Source organism: Mauremys mutica, chromosome 6 (genome assembly GCF_020497125.1).
Source record: "Mauremys mutica isolate MM-2020 ecotype Southern chromosome 6, ASM2049712v1, whole genome shotgun sequence".
NCBI classification, from domain to species: domain Eukaryota; kingdom Metazoa; phylum Chordata; order Testudines; family Geoemydidae; genus Mauremys; species Mauremys mutica.
In genome coordinates this window covers 7,544,461-7,557,950 of record NC_059077.1, presented here as the reverse complement: position 1 = coordinate 7,557,950, position 13,490 = coordinate 7,544,461, and the positions used below count along the sequence as shown (strand labels likewise).

At 43.9% G+C, this 13,490-nt stretch overlaps 1 long non-coding RNA gene across 2 annotated transcripts in view; it reads right to left on the bottom strand.

The window, feature by feature from the left end:
* Positions 1-5,203: 5,203 nt before the first annotated feature.
* LOC123373135 overlaps positions 5,204-13,490 on the bottom strand; it is a 44,194-nt gene continuing 35,907 nt past the window's right edge. For both annotated transcript variants that reach the window (XR_006580578.1, XR_006580577.1), the window contains one exon: positions 5,204-5,812. This is a non-coding gene — a long non-coding RNA (uncharacterized LOC123373135). The remainder of the gene's footprint in view (positions 5,813-13,490) is intronic.

Genomic DNA, 13,490 nt, shown 5'->3' with positions numbered 1-13,490 from the left:
CTGGTAACCTGTGTGTCCTATCCCAGAATGGAGTGGTGCATCTCTAGTCTGGATTCTCAGATATAGCTGAGAGCCACATGCAGGTCAAGGGATGGCCTCTCAGCCTTCTCCGTGGATATGCAGTCTCCCAGTATAGCTTTGAAATTACACCAGATGCCAATGATCCTATGGGTCTGTTACAGCAGCTGTTTAACTCCTGGTAGGATATCAAGTAGCCACACCCTCTGTAAATCCCATCCATGACCCCTTCACCAGCCACAGGGAGGGAGAGCCAAAGGCATAGGGATTCATGATTGTGCCATGCCACCTAATAAACCTCTTCTAGCTTTGTGATGAAACACTGACCTATGCCCAAGAGGATCTGGACTGATGTTTCTGTGACACTGTCAGACCAGGTACCAACCCATGCCCAGGCTGCTAGGCCTCACCTCAACACTGAAAATACATAGCTGAAACCAATCTGACTCACCTGTGTGATAGAATTGTTAAAATAGGTATTAGATTTACAAAAATGTGTTTAGACTTGACTAAATGCTTGTACGACACTCCATGTATTCATCTAATTTGTAACATCTGCACCCCGTATAATAAAATAATATTAGGTGTTTGAATTGTAATCCTCTCCAGCTGCGTAAGTCATCAAACAGGAAAGAAGCAGCAATTAATATAAAAAGCTGGCTTCCAACAGGTGGTGTTAGGTCCTGCCCACCAAGAAGTCCCATTGAAACCAAAAGAGCCATCGTGAAACATCAAAGAAAAAATACCTTATTAATTGCATACATCTCCGTGCCACCCTGAACATGAAAAGGATGCATGTGCATGAACTCATCCCATCCACTTAAACTCTGGGGGAAAGGGGATAAAAATCCATAACAAGAAGAAACTGTATTTCTATTCTGCTTGGACTTTAGGAGGGCAAGATGTCTAAGCATAAGCAATGGATCTCCAGCTGTTTAGCCTAGGTTAGCCCTACAGGCCACAGAGAGCTTGCATATTACAGCAGCTTCCATCACCTTGTGAAAGCTCAGACTGTAACACCTTTCTATGTGCATTTTTACTTGCTTTAACCTTGTAAATAACCCTGATTTTTTTTTCTTAGCCAATACATCTTTAGTTTATTATAGGATTGGCTACAAGCATTATTTCGGTGTAAGATCTAAAGTGCAATTGACCTGGGGTAAGTGACTAGTCCTTTGGGACTGGGAGTAACCAGAGTATTGTTGTGATTTTTATGCCAACTGTCTGTGACTCCATGTTAGGGCTGTTAAAGTGCCTGAGGATTTAACACTTAAAAAGTGGTTGATGAAATCTAAGTATAGGACTGTAAGGGTGCAGACTCACCCCTGCGGCGCCTCCTGCTGGTCTCTCAGGGAATTAGCTCCATTTCCAGCCTGGAGCACCCTCTGCAGGCCAGTGATCTGCCTGTCTTCTGGCCCCCGTGTCCCTCCCTGGACCCGGTGCCCTGTTAGCTGAGGTGCTGCCCCCTGGCAGTAACCTCTGTCTCTCACGGTCTCTCCTCCCCAGGGAACCCCCACCCACTATCCCCACCTTGCCTCAGTATATGGCTAGTGCCAGTCATCATCTAGCCCCCACACCCTGGGGCAGACTGCAGTATCAGCCTACTCATCACTGGCGAGGTTGGTTTGGACCTGCTGCCTTGGCCTACCCCTGGGCTGCCCTCTGCAACCCCCAGTATCTGTTAGCCCAATGCTAGGCCGCAGCCTGGGGCTTTCCAGGCTGGAGCTCCCCAGCTCCTCTGCCTTGCCCCAGCCCTGCTCCACTCAGGTACTTTGTCTCTAGCTCCCTGCAGCCAGGCCCAGCTCCCTCTACAGGCAGAGGGAGACTGTTTGGGCTCCTGGCTCACAGCCTTTTTATACAGGCCAGCTGTGGCCTGATTGGGGCGTGGCCCAGCTGTGGCTGCTTCCCCAATCAACCCAACTTTTAGAGCTGCAGCCCTCTCCCAGGCAGGAGCTCCAGGATCAGTGGAGATTAAACAGGGCTTAAAATCATCATTGCATCCTCCACCCTTAACGACTCATGTCAAGTGTTCTTTGGCTGGAGATCCAGGATCTGGCCCAGGAGATCTGGAGTTGAACAACCTTATACTTTAACAGAGTTCATATTTTTCTTTATTAATTATTATAATTTATTAGCAATAGTAGTAGTAGTATAGCCCTGAGCAGCATGTGAGGCCCCTTCTTCTGACATTTTATAATCCAGCTCCTAGTAATTTACAGCTAGTATTAATATTTGCATATGCATGTAACTCTTTTACCTTCATCCTTGATGCAATATTTAATGATCACTCATTGTAATCTACCATTCTTGCGTTATCATCTCCTATACTGGTAATGTAATTACCCACTGTTAATTATAATTAATAAAAAAAAAGTTTGAATGTGATTAAAAGAGTGAAGATAAAGCAGAGAAAGTTGAAATAACTTTTTGACAGACTGAGGCATCCTCTGAGCAGCTCTCTGCAGTCACTCAACACATTCCCCAACTTCCCTAGGAACATATGGACAGAAAAGGGCAAAGTAATGAGATTTGGACCTAAAGGTCTCAATAAAAGCCAAAATGAAAACGTTTTATAGACCAATTACTACTGAAGACCTTGCGCCTCTCTCTGTCTGCAGATCCTCCGGGTATTTACTTTGGCAATCTATCTCCTCTGGCCATTTCCTTTACCTACAGTGCTGGTGGTAGAACAGATAAGGATTTCCGCTTCTCCTTCCTTAAAGAATTCAGCTGGCACAGGGTATGTCTACACTGAAAAAAAAAAAAAAGTCAGCAAGGCTCAGAGCCAGGGTCAACTGACTTGAACTCATGGCCTACGGTCTGGAGCTAAAAACAGCAGTGCAAATATTCAGACTCAGGCCGGAGCCGAGGGACTGAGACCCGTCCTTTTCACCATGTTTTAGAGCCCAGAATCCAGCCAGAGTCTGAACATCTATACAGATATTGGCAGCTGCATAATGTTAGACCACGTCAGTTGACCTGGGCTCTGAGACACGCTGGTATGGGTGTGGTTTTTTTGCCATGTAGGCATACCCCAAATGAATCTGCACCAAAAGAAAAACAATCAGAAATGTAAATCCAAGTGCGTAGGTTCTTTGAGGCAGGAATTATCTTTTTGGTCTGTGTTTTTATAGCACCCAGAACAGCCAGGCTTGGTCCACAACTGGGGATCCAAGACACTAATTAATAATGACATTAAAATTTCAGCTGATTCCTGAACCTGTATATCAAATACCTATTAGTAAGTGGATAGCTCAGATTCCTCTGGTTCCACACCCTGATTTCATTGTGGGGAAGCAAGTGGTTAAAGTGGGGAGAAATCTGACGAATATTAGAAACAAAGCAACGTGGAATGCTAGTTTCCAAAGCACCTATCAGTATTCACAGGGGCAACCCTTTCATTGTTCAGAGCAAGACAATTGTCATTATTACCCTTTCACTCGCCCACTCATGTAGGAAAGAGCTGGAGCTAGAAGCTAACAACTCCCAATGCCAAATTCTGGCCCTGACTCTGAGTCCCTGGCCCAGAATTTTGACAGCTGCTGTGGGCAGTAAAGCTTGGGAAGGACTGGGCAGTTATAGCCTTTGCACAGAGTTTCATTCTGAACCAGACTGGTCCCTCAGAATAACTTTCAGAGCAAGTGTAACACCAACGGCCCGCGGACGTCGGCGGAAGGGAGCGAATCTGGCACCTTTGGAGCTTAGTGCATGAGCCTCTACAGCAGAGGTCGGCAACCTTTCAGAAGTGGTGTGCCGAGTCTTCATTTATTCACTCTAATTTAAGGTTTTGCGTGCCAGTCATACATTTAAATGTTTTTAGAAGATCTGTTTCTATAAGTCTATAATATAGAACTAAACTATTGTTGTATGTAAAGTAAATAAGGTTTTTAAAATGTTTAAGAAACGTCATTTAAAATTAAATTAAAATGCAGAACCCCCTGGACCGGTGGCCAGGACCCAGGCAATGTGAGTGCCACTGAAAATCAGCTCACGTGCCGCCTTCAGCACACGTGCCATAAGTTGCCTACCCTTGCTCTACAGCATGAGCTAAAAGCCAGCTGGGTGGTAGCTAAGGATGTAGAGCAGACTCATTAAACTCTCTCTCTAAGTGGTCTTGATGCCACGAGATAGGACAAAACACTACACCCGGAAGGTGTGTGGGTTACACGAGTACCTCTCAGTTTTGCTGGCTGCCAATGGCTGGGGATCACTATGGTACAAAAAGGCTCCAGTCAGACCACCAGTCTGCACTCCTTATATCCCTCCTCTCCAAATAGAATTATATCTGGTGCCTCCCAATTTCTCATGTATTTATCTTTCAAACCTCCTTGTAAGGTAGGACGGTGTCAGTATGCCTATTTTTTAGATGGAAAACTGAGGCACAGAGTGACTAAAGCCCAGCTCCTCAAAGGAATCTAGTTCCCGTTGAAATCAATAGGAGTTAAGCACCGAAATATTTTTGCGGTCCTGGACCTAAGTGACTTGACCAAGTCACACAGGAAGTCTGTGGAAGAGTAGTGATTTTGAATCCAGGTCTCTTCAGTTCCTCTGACCACTGGCTCAGCCTTCCAATCCACCTTTTCCTCTGCCACATTCCTTAGGATGGCCCCACAGAAAGATGGCTGGCATGCCAGGCCTGGCCCCAATTCTTCTCCACCGCCCCTACACTGGGGTGATGCCCTCATGTCCCAGTCTTCCTGCCCTCGCTGCATGAGCAACGCTGCTTAAAGTAGCGGCGGATCATTCCAGGATCTGAGTATCGTGTGGGTATGTTTCCATTTTAAGCTGGGTGTGTCATTCCCAGCTCAAGGAGACATACCTGCGCTCACTCTGCTCCAGCCAGCATGCTAAAAATAGAGCGCGCCCACGGAGATAGGAGGCGGTGGCTCTAGAGTCGTTGACTGGCTTCCACTCAAGACACCCATCCCCTCATGCTGCTGCACCTATCTTCCGTTTTCAGTGTGTTACATCAATGACCGCTAATGCAACTGTGACTCCTTGAGCTGGGAATCACCCTCCCCTGCCAGCTCAAAGTGTAGATCTACCCTGGGTGACTTTAAGCAAGTCATTTGTCCTTCCCGTGACTCACTTTCCCTACTTGTAATATGGGGGTGCTAATCATAGGTGTTAATAATACTAAACTCTGAAGCTGGGCAAAAAATGTAAATGATTATTAGGAGTCATAGTGCCAACGAGTCTTAGTTATGGAGCAGGAGCCCATTGCACGAAGTGTTGTACAAACACAAAAACATGGGTTCAGAAAATGTATTCATTTTCATTCAAACTTCTCCATGAATTCGCTTCCTTCATCTTTCTTTCCCTTTCAGTTCCCATTCCACGAGCATGCGAGAGATTGAGTCGTGCTGCCTGGAAAGCTTGCGCAAAGCAAATTTCTAGCGTTGTGTGTGCAAATATTTGCAGTAGACGTGCTTGCTGTCTCACCCAGTCGAGGAAACAGAACATCATGTGACTTGTCTGACCAGTCACAAATAAACAACACCACTGGACTAGCAAAAATCATGATAAAGCCACAGGGGTTAATGAAAAATGGCAGAAAACACTGTCAAATCATTTCAGATAGCAAATAAATCTGAGGAAACCGTAACCTGCTGGCAAGCAGAAAGAGGCTAATTTGTCAGATAAATGACTTGCTGTGAATTGTTTTTTTCTCCGCTCAGTTTGTGGGGGATTGAGCTTCGATCCTGCAAGATGCACAGCTGATCCTGGCATCTGCTTAACAGGCTCGACTCCCACTGCAGCACAGTATCCATTGACTTTATAGACAGTACTCTTTCTGTAAAACAATGGTGAGCCAATATTTAGAGCAGAGGAATGGAAATCTGCATTCTGTTCCCAACACCACCACTGGTCTGCTACGTGACCTTGGGTAAATCACTTGCCCTTTCAGGGCTGCAATTTCTTCATCTCTAAATTGGGTATGATAGTGCGCCTATGTAGCACTTTCTTGACCACTGGAGGTCAAAGGGCTTTACAAAGGAGGTCAGCATCATTATCCCCATTACAGAAGGGGAAACTGAGGCACAGAGAGGTTAAAGTGATGTGTCCAAGGTCACGCAGCAGCCGTGCTGGAAATAAAACCTATGTCTCCTAAGTACCAGCCCAATGCTCTACCACTGGACCACACTGCTGTGAAGACATTATATACCCGCCCTTTTAAGCCCTTGGAGAACTATGATGAAAAAAAATGATGGATGTTATTATTTTCAATGCTAACATCTATTACAGAGTGTGTCGTTCATGATGACCATTATCAGAGTATGTACATTTCGATAATGACAGCTATTACAGCATGTACACTTCTACGATAACCACAGTATTATGTACTTTTTATGATTAAAGCTATGACCATACATATTGTTTTAAATCTATATTCATAATTGTCATATACTTTTAAAAGATACGCAACGTGGTATTACATGTCAAAGTATATTTCTCATGTTAGATTTATACAGAGAGAATATATATATATTCCACTTTGTTTGACATCCATCAAATTACCCTATCCTAACAAAGCATTCTTGCACGAAGCAATCTCTGGTAACAATGTGTAGAAATGCATGTAATATGAAAGAGTTTTAATGGCTAACTATTCAGCATGACAGTATCAATGAAATCTTTCACAGCATACATTAGACAGTTAAACATTGCAATCTGCTCTTCCCACTGATATCCAATAAGTAAAGGAAACGCCAAGATCAGTCATGAGTAAAGTGAGGTTTTTTCTTTGTTTGCTTGCCAAAAGAATATATAAAATGAGCAGATATATATATCTATGCTCATTTTTGTTTTTTAAAAAAAGAGTATTTATTAAGTAGTCGAAGGCAGAATTTACATCTCTGTAAACTGAAAAATGAATTGTTTTCTGCTAGCAATGCAGTTTTCAATAGGATTATATCCAGCTGGCTGCTTGCTATCAGAACGCTTGTCTATGTTACAAATTAAAAATAACCTGCAGGTTTTTTTTTGTTTTGTTTTTCAAATAAATACGTAAGTAAATAGGAGTTTTAACCATGTATTATTCTTATAATGACTTATCAAGCTTGTTGGGTTGTTGTTTTATTGTTTTGGGTTTTTTGTTTTTGTTTTTTGTTATGTGAGCTCAAATTACATGCCTAAAACATATTCGCCAGCTAGCATTACAAGTTTCATGGTAAAAGAAAGATTTAATTTTAAAAGAAAGATTTGGCTAACCATCAGGAAAATCTCTTTATATCACGGAAAATCTCTGAGTTTGATCTGGATTCAAATCCCAGTTTCCAGCTTGAACAAATATCTTTTATATTGGCCCAAATCTGGCCAAAAAAACCCATCCTCCCAGCTCTGTTAAGAAGTGTTTAGTAAAAGTGAGGTCCAAGTTTTTGAACAGTTACCTGAGTTCCTAAGGTTGGGCTCATAGGGGGATCTTTGCAGGACTACATATGGCAGTTAGGTATGTCTAACTGCCATATGTATGTCTATATTCATGTCTTTGAAAATCTCCCCCTTAAATCCATATTGAGGCACATGAAATTGGCCTAATTTTCAGAGGCGCTAAATACTCACAAATACTCACAAATGACATGGAAACCAATAGGAGCTGCAGGTGCTCAGCACTTTTAAAAATATGGCCAAATCTTTACTTAGGTGCCAAAATATGGATTTAAGAGTCTGTTTTTTCCCAGATTCATAGAGTGCAAGGCCAGAAGAGACCATTATGATCATCTAGTCTGACCTCCTATATAGCACAGGCCATAGAACTCCCCCCCGCCCCCACCATACAATTCCTGTTTGAACTAGAGCCTAACTTTGTGCATCCAGGTTTGAAAATATCGTGTCTTCAGCCTTTCAGTACTGCAGAATAGACCATTTTGATTTCAAGGCCTTCCAATAGACTACTTCTCATGGCCATCAAAGTCAATGATACCATTCCCACTGCCTGGAATGGGAACAGGATCTGGAATTCCAACTCAGGACATCAAACCAGTTCCAAGCTGCAACCCACTGTCTGAGGCCCTGATCCTTCACTAACATGTGGGTGGGCACTGGGGTTGCCAACTTTTTAATCTCACAAATCCAAACACACTTTTACCACTCCCTGCGCTGCCCTTTCCCCACCCCTTCTTTGAGGCCCCGCCCTCTGCTCACTCCATCCCCCCTCCCTCCATCGCTCTCTCTCCCCCATCCTCCCAGGGTGTGGGAGGGGGCTCTGGGCTGGGGCCGGAGGTTGGTGTGCGGGAGGGGGTGAGGGCTCTGGCTGGGGGTGCGAGCTCTGGGGTGGGGCTGGAGATGAGGGCCTTGGGGTTCAGGAGGGGGCTCAGGTCTGGGGTAGGGGTTGAGGTGTGGGAGGGGGTATGGGCTTTGGCTGGGCGGGGCTTACCTGCCTGCTCTGGTTCCATGCGGATCCCAGGTGGAAGGGCTAGGGGGCTCCGCGCACTGCCTGCGCCTTCAGGCACCACCCCCGGAGCTCCCATTGGCCATGTTTCCTGGCCAATGGGACTTGCAGAGCTCGTGCTTGGGGCTGGGGCAGCGCGTGGAGCCCCTGTGTCCGCTTCTGTGCCTAGGGGCCACAGGGAGATGTTGGCAGCTTAAGGGAGCCAGGTGGAGCCAGAGCAGGCAATGAGCCTGCCTTAGCCCTGCTGTGCTGCCAACAGGACTTTTAATGGCCCAGTCGGTGGTGCTGACCGGAGCCGCCAGGGTCCCTTTTCGACCAAATGTTCCAGTTGAAAACCGGATGCCTGGCAACCTTAGTGAGCACATGTAGATGTCATTGGAGGATCAAGGCCTAAGTTTCTATTGCCTGAAAAGCAATGTGTATATTGCTATGTTTCTCTCCTCAGGAATGAGAGCCTGTGAAGTAGGTTACCCCTGTTAAGCATCTTTGGTTGGTAATGCCGCTGTAGACTTGTATTTTATTTAAAGTGAATTTTGTAATGTGGTGTTACACCACCATGGGTTCGTCTCTGGTGGCTACAATTTCAAGCTTAACAGAGTGAAAGTCACCACTCTACTTGCTTCAGATTTAGAGTCTCTAGGAACCCATAAAGACCAAGGGTAGTGACCACACATACATTTACATGTACAAGATTTAGTCTGTTTTACAAGTTTTATTAAAGTTATAATTAAAGTTATGATTACCCAAGCATATTGGAATTCTATAAAGATCTATGCACAAATTACAAATATAGTAATACACTCATCCTTTACAATAGGGTACATGGATTGATCAACAGTAGAGCGATAGTTCCTGCTGGATTTTCCCATAGGGAGCTCAATTTTCCTAACCTGGGCACTCTCTTTTCATAATGTGATTCTGAGTGTACCTCATTAGCATGTATGTACATAATGCACCCCATGATTAGGGCACGTGTTAGAAAAATGTGAGTACCGGGGATCTTGTAAGCCAAAATTTACTTTACTGTCAATTTTTTGCAATATGACCCATTGGCAAAACTTTTCCTGTAATCTTGTGGCATAGGGTCATTCTTTGGTCACTTACTTATGTCAGCATTTCTTATCTCCAAGGCCTAAAATAGCTAAGCTAAAATCTTGAGTTTGATCACATCTTACTTAGATACCTAATACATAATTATCGCTTCTAACTACTGATCAATCTTATACTTCTATAATCCTACAATTTAACTCTGTATAGCATACGATGATTATATTTGACATCACATGTTAGTTACTTGTAACATGGCACAATAAATGAACAATAAAATCATTGGCTACACCTCCAAAGCAGTGGGACGACAGCAGCTGCTTTCTCTTCTGTCTGCTGATACATTGCTAGTGTGTTGCTGCAGTGCCACTTGAGATAGGGTGTGTGCATGGACAATGCACCAGTGTTCCCAGTGATAACCTCCCATCATTGCTTCTTTAATATTTAAAACAGTATAATTAGCCAACTGACTGCCTTCTGCTCAGAGATGCGAGGAACACCGGCTGAATCATGAATAAAAGTATTAGCCTTCACTTGTACCCGTAAGAGAAAATGCATGTTTCCCCCAAGGCACAGCCTTGTACTTATTAGTATTAGTTCCAGAACCACTGCTAAGTCAAGTATTTTGAGATGCCAGGCCATGAATAATAATACCGGAGAAGTGCAATAATTAATAGAACATGAGAATGGTCCCTGAAGAGGAGATGCCGCATTGCTAGCGGTGACAATGCCTCTGCTTTGAACTGCTATGGCCTCTTGAACTTTGGTTTCTAAAGGTGGGGAAGAGGTAGAATAACTTGCACTTCATTAGTAATGTGGAGAAAGATGGAGCCCTCCCCTCTCCGGAGGAACAGCCTTTAATTGTGAAACTCCCAGAAATCCCCAGTGAATGTCAAGCTGAACCCAGTCCCCTGCTTTGAGTGAGCACAGGTGATGTTTTTCATTAGCCATTCTCTCTCTTGACCCTGATGTTGTTCCTGCTATTGTTATTTATTAATTTAAAGTGGCTCATTCTCCCTGGATTAAAGGCATTTTACATGAAACTAACATCTGCTAAGCAAATATTAGCATAAGAGCAGCAACGCATGCTTTTAAAAAATGGTGTATATTAATTTATCACTGGTGGATTGGCAGCTCTGGAGACTGAAGTGTGTTTAACCATAGAACAGATCCATAAGGCCCTTCGTTTTTGGGTTTTACTGATTCCAGCAGGTTGCAAAAGTTCTGTTTTTTGTTGATTTTCCAGCTATATTTTGGACCACTCGAGAACCTGAAAATACTGATTATGGTAAGAAAATCCTGATTAAGAAACTCCAATCCATGACATTAGGTAGATGTATTTATGTTAAAAAAGTTGTCTACATATAAGTGCCAGGCTGTCTATTAAAGTAAGGCAGTGTAGCAGAAAATACACACACACACAAACACAGACACACATAATCATGCACATGTGTACGTACTGGTAACGTACAGTTCATGAAATAAACCACAGCATTAAAGTGCTTTTACTTTCAATACTCCTACTCTTCTGTATTTGTTGTTTTTTTTCTGTCCTCTCATTCCAAAAGTAACTCCCCAAAAAACTATTAAAGTGTTGCACCAGTTTTCACCCATGTTTTTAATTGTTTCAATAAACACTAATAAATACCCAAGAAATTTTAAACAAAATAAAAGCCCAAAATGAGGTAACCTTGCAGATACAACAGACTCAGGCTCCCCTCAGATGCTATCCTACTGATTCCCCTCAACTCTGACCCAACCTTTCTTTGGGTAAGAAGGTATCTTGGCCTAGTCGTTACTTTACCTCCTTGTTGAACTAGATGATGGGGAGAGGAGGAGGAAGTTTTTCATTTTGGGATCAACGTAGCAATCAAGGGCATATTAGCCTCGGAGGGGTGTACCTCAGGATAGCAGGCAAAAGCGGTGAAGAGACCAGTCAGTGCCTTTCATACCTCCCAACCCCACCCACTGTTATACATACATTATGGGGACACTTGAGCTGCATTCAGCTATTCTGGCCCTTGCTGAAGCTGTTTGCACTGCTCCGGTGTTGTAAAGGGGTGAACATGGGCACCATTTTGAAAGCAGAGGTGGTGTAGGGTCATCATCCCCATTCATAGACCACTCTCACTAGCGCTGTAAGCAGGAATTTTAGTACCTGGAGCGACTAAGCAGACTTGTGCCCCCTACTGGTCTTTTTGTTAATCTTTCTGCCCCATTTTTCCACCCCCGCGATTTTGTGGCCTGGGCAGTTGCCCTGCTTGTCATGTCCCGGTTACAGCTCTAACTCACACAAGGTGCCCCTGATAGCAGGGCTGCCCAATCAAGGGGTGGGCCAGGTTCTGGAAAGGGATTTGCTGGTTTGCACTCTGGCTCCTGTGAGCTGTGGAGCAGCCCAGAGGAAGCTGTGTGAGGCTGACATGAATTAGAACAGCCCCTGGGGTAGTTCTAATTTACATCAGGGTCCAGGCCAGCTTCCAGCACAGGACAGAATTAGAAAGCCACAAAGGTGATGTCAATCACCCTTCTCTTCCCTCCCTCCTGGGCTGAGCCTTCTCAGAGGTACATCATAGCCTCTAATCCCGTCTTCCATGCATGAAGTCTTCTCTTTTCAGTTGTTTCAGGTGCACCCAGCTGAGAAGATACGATGCCTTGCTAAAGTCAGGTACTGGTGCAGCGGGCAAAGGGGCTGCAGGAACTACATTGTTCTCACTCATCCTCTTCCATTCAAAGTCTAGTTCTCCTGCCTTAGAGTGAGCAGCAGTGTTACAATCTGTTGAATGCCTCACCCCTCCCCCCGAAACTTCAAACAGAACGACCAGGAGAAAACGTTGATGTTGTTATCCTCTGATTTCAAAACTTAAACACAGTGAGCCTGAGACTTAGAGCAACTTTCACTCAGAATCTCAAAGCAACCGGCATTACAAATCACAATGAATTACCCTCACAGAAACCTCTGTAGAGTAGGGAAGAATGATTCTTCCCATTTCACAGATGGGTACATGGAGGTACAGTGCAATGAAATAATTTGTCTAAGATCACCCTGATTTGCCCACATACCATCAGTGATACTGCGGGGATTAAAACCCAGGAGTCCTGAATCCCTGTCTCTTGAAAAAATCCCCTCCATCCTAAAACTTGGACTTGAATGTACCCAGTCTGCTCTATCCTCTTGGCAAAGTGAAATATTATGCTGCCTAGGGAATTAGAGAGCAGGGGAAATAATTGTAAAGATAAATACTTGATGCAAAAGAGGGTAATGTGGAGGCAGGAGTGAAGAAATCTGCATTAGAAGACCAGCTGTGCATTAGGTGTATAATACAATACAGTGTGACAAATTACCATAGTAAGCAAGTGGACAGTTAAGAAGCTGCACATAGGGGAATATGCATGAATAGAAAGGCTGGGATTACAGCCTTGTTTGCTTTGTCTCTTTATGTTTATGGAAATTCTTTCCACAGAACAAAGTGTTATATTTTCCTCATGTTTATTAAAAAATCCACATTTTCCAGGGGACATCCCCCATCACGTTTTGCCTTAGGCTAGTTCATTATTTGTGGTGGAGAAGGGGTTTTTATTATTTAATTATTCATATCCTTCACCATTAGGGTCAGGAGTTGTTGAAGCAAAGTGCATTAGTGCAAGAGACAGCCCTGATCCTGCAGTCCTGAGACAACCCTCTCATTGATTTCAGGAGTGCAGGTTTGTCCCCAAGAAGGGGATCTTTAGATGCACTGGAAACAAGGATTTTAATGCAGAATGGTTACAGCTATTGTTTATGGCCAGATTTACAAAGGCATTTAGATACCAAACTCATTGAAGTCCATGGGATTTAGGAGCCTAACTCCCTTAAGTATTTTTTTACACCTCATCTTTAGGGGCCTAAATACCTTTGATAATCTGACTCTGCAACTTTCAGAGACCTTGGGCTGGTTTCTCCACTGCCTAGTATATTGTTTAGTCATTTATGTTACTGCTCCATTTGGTGACACTGTGCCCCCACATCACACAGAGGCAAATAACTACACAATGT